At 40.8% G+C, this 6,634-nt stretch overlaps 1 protein-coding gene across 7 annotated transcripts in view; it reads right to left on the bottom strand.

Moving 5' to 3' along the window:
* The window catches only part of Ano2 (anoctamin 2), a 382,995-nt gene that overhangs the window by 196,841 nt on the left and 179,520 nt on the right, over positions 1-6,634 (bottom strand). The window lies entirely within an intron of this gene.

The raw sequence follows: 6,634 nt of genomic DNA, 5'->3' as shown, positions 1-6,634 counted from the left end.
ACACACACACACACACACACACACACACACACACACACACACACTGATACTATAAACCAGCTATACCACTCCTGTATATATACCCAAAGGAATCTAAGTCCACCACAGAAATACTGTACCTCCCTGTTTACCTCAGCACTGATCACAACAGTCAAATTATAGAATCAGCCCAGTGCCTATCCACAGAGGAATACACACAGAAAATGTGGTAGAATACCCAGTGGTATGTTATTCAGCTGTAAGAATGGAATTATGTCATCGAAAGAAAGTGGCTAGAGAACATGGTAAGTGAAATAAACCAAGGAAAAGAGGAAGAGAAATTCAGCCTGGAGGCACTACGGAGAGGATAAGCCCACAGTGTTTGCAAGCCGAAGGGAAAACAGCTCGTCTATAAGACATCTGACACTTGACAGATCCAAGTTCAACACCAGCCTAATCATAGGACAAACCAAAAATCTCCACCAACTGATGCTCCCTACAGACTGATCAGAATCAACTTTATAGAACCCAGAAGGAAATTGTTCAGAATGGAAGGAACCCTTGTCCAGAGGTCATTCATACAGTCTAGTATGGACGAGAAATTAAACAAGAAAACTGAAATCTTAAAGAAAAAACAGAATTATTAGAACAAAAAATTCAGTTAGCCAAAAAAATAGAAAATATTAGAACAAGAATAATAAAAATCATCAGACTAGAAAACAAAATGGAGGAAACACTACATTCAGACATCAATAAAGAAAAAATACAAGCATTTCCTCAATTTCCAAGAACTCTGGAATATGGTCAGGAAAACAAATCTAAGAAGTCACAGGGTAGAAACAGGAACTGAGATCAAATCTACAAAACAAAGAAACGACGCGGATACCTGCAATACAGAAACACCAACTCATTGCCAGCCCATCGGAATAAAGTCAGGCACTGAACAACAAGTGCGGCATGTTTTCACTCAGGGTCGGAAACCAACAGAGCCATAACCTGAGCATAGAAGAGGGTCTATTAGAGAAGAGAGAGGGACCAGGCAGAGGGGAAGAGGGTGCAGGGCAAGAGATGGTAATAGGCCAGCTGATGTGATCAAAGCTTAAATATGTATGTGCAAAGCTATCACAATAAAATACACTGATTTGTGCAATTAATGTGCTTAGGATTCACCGAACAAGGTGTAAAGAGTATGATTTTCCTTAGATTCAGTATTAGGGATACAGACAATATCCCTTTGCTGGCCAGAAATGGTATTCCATGTGGCTTCATCAGGCCCATAGAACTTGGACTTTCAATCCATACGCAGTTATACTTAAAGACCAGGCCTTTGGGCCTAGGAGTGCAGCTCAGTGGTAGGTGTGTTGACCTTATGTATTGCCTGGGTTTGGTGGTCAGCACTGAAAGCAAAACACAAGACAAAGCAAGTGCTGTTCTTTTTAAAATACACAAAATAGCTGGGCATGGTGGCGCATGCCTTTAATGCCAGCACTAAGGAAGTAGAGGCAGGAGGATCTTTCTGAGACCCAGGCCAACATGGTTTACACATCAAGTTCCAGGCCAACTGAGGCTACAGGGAGACCGTATCTCAACAAACAAACAACCCAGAAATACACCTAAATCAAGGAGGTGAAAAACATCTACAATGAAAATTTAAGAAACTGAACAAAGGAGACATTGAAGACCTTAAAGACAAGAAGACATTGAAAATGATACTAGATGATGGAAAGATATTCATGATCATAGAGCACAGAATAGCTTAAATGATTTCATTCCTTCATTTATTAACCACAGATGCCATTCCTTCAACTACTTGGTTCCTGAGATACATATAGTCCATATACAAAGGCAGGATAAATGCTTTGTCGGGAGGCAGAGGCAGGCAGATCTCTGAGTTCAAGGCCAGCCTGGTCTACATAGTGAGTTCCAGGACAGCTTGGGCTACAGGGAGACCCTGCTTCAAAAAGACCAAAAAAATAAAACAAAATACGCAAAATATTTTTCTATTACTTATATCTTTCTTGATTTTAAACATTTTCTACTGACTCTAAAAACCAATCACTAAAATTTCAAATTTTATAGCAATCAACTTCAAACTTTTTTGTTGTGACTTACAATTTTAAATTTATATAAAAGTGCATAAAATACATATGAAATCTCACAAACACTTATGTAACTGAAATACAGCTCATTAAGCATTTGTTCTTCCTGCTTGTAGAGAACACTGTTTCATTCCATTCCATCCTGTCTTATCTACGATGGTTAATCTTTTTTCCTACTATTTTTTCATTGTATATTTTTATTGAATTTTGTTGATTTCATACAATATATTTCAATCATATTTAGACCTCTCTTATCTGTACCACTCCTAATAGCCTACTCACAGGATTTCACACATGCTCTGTCTTACATGTTAAGGCCTGCCAAGTTTGTGTACCCAGCTGTCTCTTGATTGAATTCATCCACTGGAGCCTATTTAGCCTATCTAGGGTCACTTCCTTAAAAATCAACTCTTCTTCACCCAGTAGTGATCAGCTGCCAATAGTTCCTCAGCTAAGGTTAGGGCCTTTTGCTCATTTCCCCAGTTTTTATGATGGTTAATCTTTACTGTGAAAGTTGGCTGGATTTAGGATGATCTAGAAGACACAGCTCTGGGCATGTCTATAATGACTTTTCCAGAGAGGTTTAATTGAGGAGGGAAGGACCCACCCTGAAAGTGGGCAACATTCCCTGGGCTGAATGGAAACACACAGAGACAGAGACAGAGACAGAGACAGAGAGAGAAAATGAGCACCAGCCATCACTCTCTGCTTCCTGACTGTAAACATGTGTCCATCTACCACATGCTCCTGCCGCCATGATGGACTTTGTCCCCTTCAAATCATGAGTTACAACAAATCTTCCCTAAACTGCCTTTTTCATGTATTTGGTCACAGCGATGAGATGACTAACTAATGCTCAATCAATCTCTACTTCACTTAAGAGCAACCAATAGGTTGTTCTTCGCAAAATGACAGAACATGATACATGCTGACAGGTGGCATAATATGTGGCGATGATAACAAGGCACTTTACACGTGTACATGAGTGTGTGTGCATGTGTGGTGTGCGTGCCTCTGTGTAGACATAACTCAGCATCATGTGCAGACCATGGCCACATCCAGCTGCTGTGGTTGTCACCACATGTATTACCACATGGGGAACCAGACACAAGTTCAAAGTCCTGATGTGAACTGGCGTACTCCACCCCATGCACTGCCCTGGCTCTGGTTCCCTGTGCACATTACAGAGTTTTCCAGCTTCGACAAATCTGGGGCCAAATTGCTAGGGATCATAACTAGACAAGGATAACACAAGAGTCACGTTTTCTGAGAACATACCCAGGAAAGTCCAGGTCTCTTTGAGGCCACTGGGCTGCAAAGAGAATCTGAGCTTTAAGATTGCACTGGGCTGGAGAGATGCCTCAGTGGTTAAGTGCACTGGCTGCTCTTGAAGAAGACCAGGGTTTAAATCCCAGCACCCACATGGCAGCTCTGTTAACTCCAGTTCCAGGGGATCTGATGCCCTCTTCTGGCCTACACAAGCATTGCATGACACAGGTGCACTTACATACATGCAGGCATAACACTCTTATATGTAAAATACAAACAAACAAAAATAAATAAATAAATAAATAAACAATAGACTTCACTGATTACTGGAAAAGGTGAAGGCTTTAGAGCAAGAGGTGAGATAATTCAATGTCCTGGACCAGTAATTATCAACTATTCAACTTTAGCAATTTATGTGATCTCATTTGACACTAGTTCACCATCTCTATGTGAAAGTAATAATATTACATAGAGTTTACAACCCTGATATCTGACAGGATCAAATGAACTAGTTATATAAAAGCCACCTAGCACCATGTGAAGCACAAAGAAGTAGTTTTTCATTCATGCCTGATAGGCCAGGGAAGCAGAATCCTATTATCCCCTGTGACAAAAGTCCCAGAGCTCCCTGTCGAGAACATGTGACAGATGATACTGGCATTTTACACAGAATAACATTCAAACTCTTGTTTCTTACACCAGCTTACTTAGCTTTGTTCTACATATTGGCAGTGCCAGTTCCAGTCCACTTTGTAAGTCCATTTCTTCAGAACAAGCATGGTGGGAACCAGCCACCTGCTTCCTCTTACTAGGAATAAATTTTCTTCAGCAAGTCCATTTCTCAGCCCTTTCCTCAGGATGACCATCACGCCCCGACTACCACATCCATCTACAATGGACAGCCATAACCTTCCCAGTGACCTCATTCACGTGGCTACTGAGGGAACATCATTTTGCTACAGAACTGAGTCCCACTGCTAAAATTGGTCCAGAGTCTCCACCTAAATCAAACTGAGTCAATAGAACATTTTTCATAGGAGATCAACTGAGTAGAAAGCTCTAAGATATAGCATTTGAGGTTGGGGTGATGGCTTAGCAGGAAAAGCACTTGCTACACAAGCCTGACAACCAGCATTCATGTACATGCAGGTTGAACATGGCGACTCACTTGTGATCCTAACACTCTAGAGACAGAGATGGGATCTCTGGAATAAGCTGGCTGGCTAGACTAGCTGAATCAGCAAAGTCTGGGGTTCAAGTGAAACACCTTGCTAGTCGTGGTGTTGACATCCACATATAAATAATTAGCAATGAAACCAATGCAGACAAGAAAGAATCAGAAAAAGAGATCAACAGAATTCCTTATTCTAGTTCCTTAGGCCATTCATGTGCCTGCACCGGATTCCTTGAGAATTTACCATAAATTCTCCTGTTTACCCCATCTAGCGCAAGTAGAATTTCTTTCTTTTTTTTGGGGGGGGTGGGTGGAGACAGTGTCTCCCTGTAGCTCCAGCTAACCTGGATCTCTTTATGTAGACCAAGTTGACCTTGAATTCACAGAGATCCACCTGCTTCTGCCTCCTGAGTACTGGGATTAAAGGCGTGCACCACTATGCCTGGCAGCCAAGTAGAATTTCTATCACTCACAAGTTAAAGAGCATTAAGGTCTGCTAACCACATGCCAGTTTCAGAGGACAGTCTTGAAAATGGTTACAGATTTAAATTCTGAATATTGCTTTAGCCCTTGCATTCTATTTTTATTTATTCAACAATTAATTACGGATTGTGTTATGAGCCAGTTACTGTCTCCTTTAATCCCAACAGTAACATGAAACAGATATCATTATTCCCATTTTACAACCTGGAAACTGAGACTCAGAAAATGAACTGCCTAATCATATAGTCTTTGTTGTTGTTTGTTTTAGGTTGTCTTTTGACTTTTTAGTGGTTGTTGTTGTTGAACATTTATTTATTGTTTCTGCTTTTTTTCTGACAGGTTCTCACCGTGTAGCCCAAGCTGACTTCAAACTCACTATGTATCCCCCAGACTCAAACTCATGGCAATCCTCCTGCCTCAGTCTCCCAAGTAATGCTGGGACTGGCTGCAGTCACACAGTTAACATGTAATGTCACCATCTCTAAAGGATATGATTGTATGTATTATAAACTTTTTCCCTATAATGATTCGCCTTTGTTCTAACTTGGCCCTCCATAATCCCTATCATGGGAGCTGTCACTTCCTGCAGCTTTCTGAGCCATATCCTGGCACTTCTTTACAACTACTTCTTCCCATGTTTTGTTGCTATAGTATTTGACTATATGGACACGTGACTTCTACCCAATGACACTTCTTGAATCTTCTGGGAAGCCAGAAGAGGAAAACTGCAAAATAAAGGGGGAAAATAATTTATCTGTCATGTTTCTTTTCTATCGGGTGCTGTTCTCCTGCCACATCAGAGTCTGGCCCCAGGGAGCAGCTTGACTAGGGATGGAAGAGGACCCTGGTCAGCATGACTCTGCAGTCATCCCAGAACCCATGGCTCCTAGAGCCATCTCTGGAGGGAAGTCACATGTGTTTGGGAAGGGAAGGAGGGCAGAGGGTGGGGTCTTATGTGTGGGTAAAACTTCAAACTACTACTGTGTGGGAACATAACCTTTTCTTTTAAAGTGACTTACCTGGGAATATCTTCTTCGATTGTTGCACATCCATAAAGAAAGACAATCACTCCAGTTACAGAAGACGGGATAAGGAATGAAGTATATAACCCCAGCCAAGCAAAATACAGTCCAATTTTTTCTCCGAAATACTTTCTGGAAAACAAAGAAAATGAAACACATATTAAGAACATCATTATAAAGATGATTAAGACTGATTGGGATGTTCTGTAGGAAATACACAAAAATTCAATAAAAAGTTTGAACAAAAAGAACATCATACACTGCATCTTTTTATTTCCATTTGGTCTATGACTCAAAACAGGTCACATAAATATTCACTCTTTGTTATAACGAACTCAAAGGGGTGAAGGTTACATGGGGAGGGGACCTCAGAACAAAGAATCGACAAATGGTCTTCACTGGGATGAAGTCCATTCTGTTAGACTCACATATACACATCAGCTTTGGCCATTCATGGCCAAATCAATAGCTACAAGAAAGAACCCAGATCTAACAGAAAACTAAAACATACCATCAATTTCAGCATTACTAGCATCAACATGAAGAGCACATTATCATTTGAACACCACACCGTTCAACCCACAAAGAGTGCCATTTGAAACAAACTC

Source organism: Nannospalax galili, unplaced genomic scaffold, assembly GCF_000622305.1.
Source record: "Nannospalax galili isolate Female #2095 unplaced genomic scaffold, S.galili_v1.0 scaffold589, whole genome shotgun sequence".
In the NCBI taxonomy this organism is placed as follows: domain Eukaryota; kingdom Metazoa; phylum Chordata; class Mammalia; order Rodentia; family Spalacidae; genus Nannospalax; species Nannospalax galili.
The sequence above is the reverse complement of the archived record's forward strand: the minus strand, read 5'-3'. Positions and strand labels throughout refer to the sequence as shown.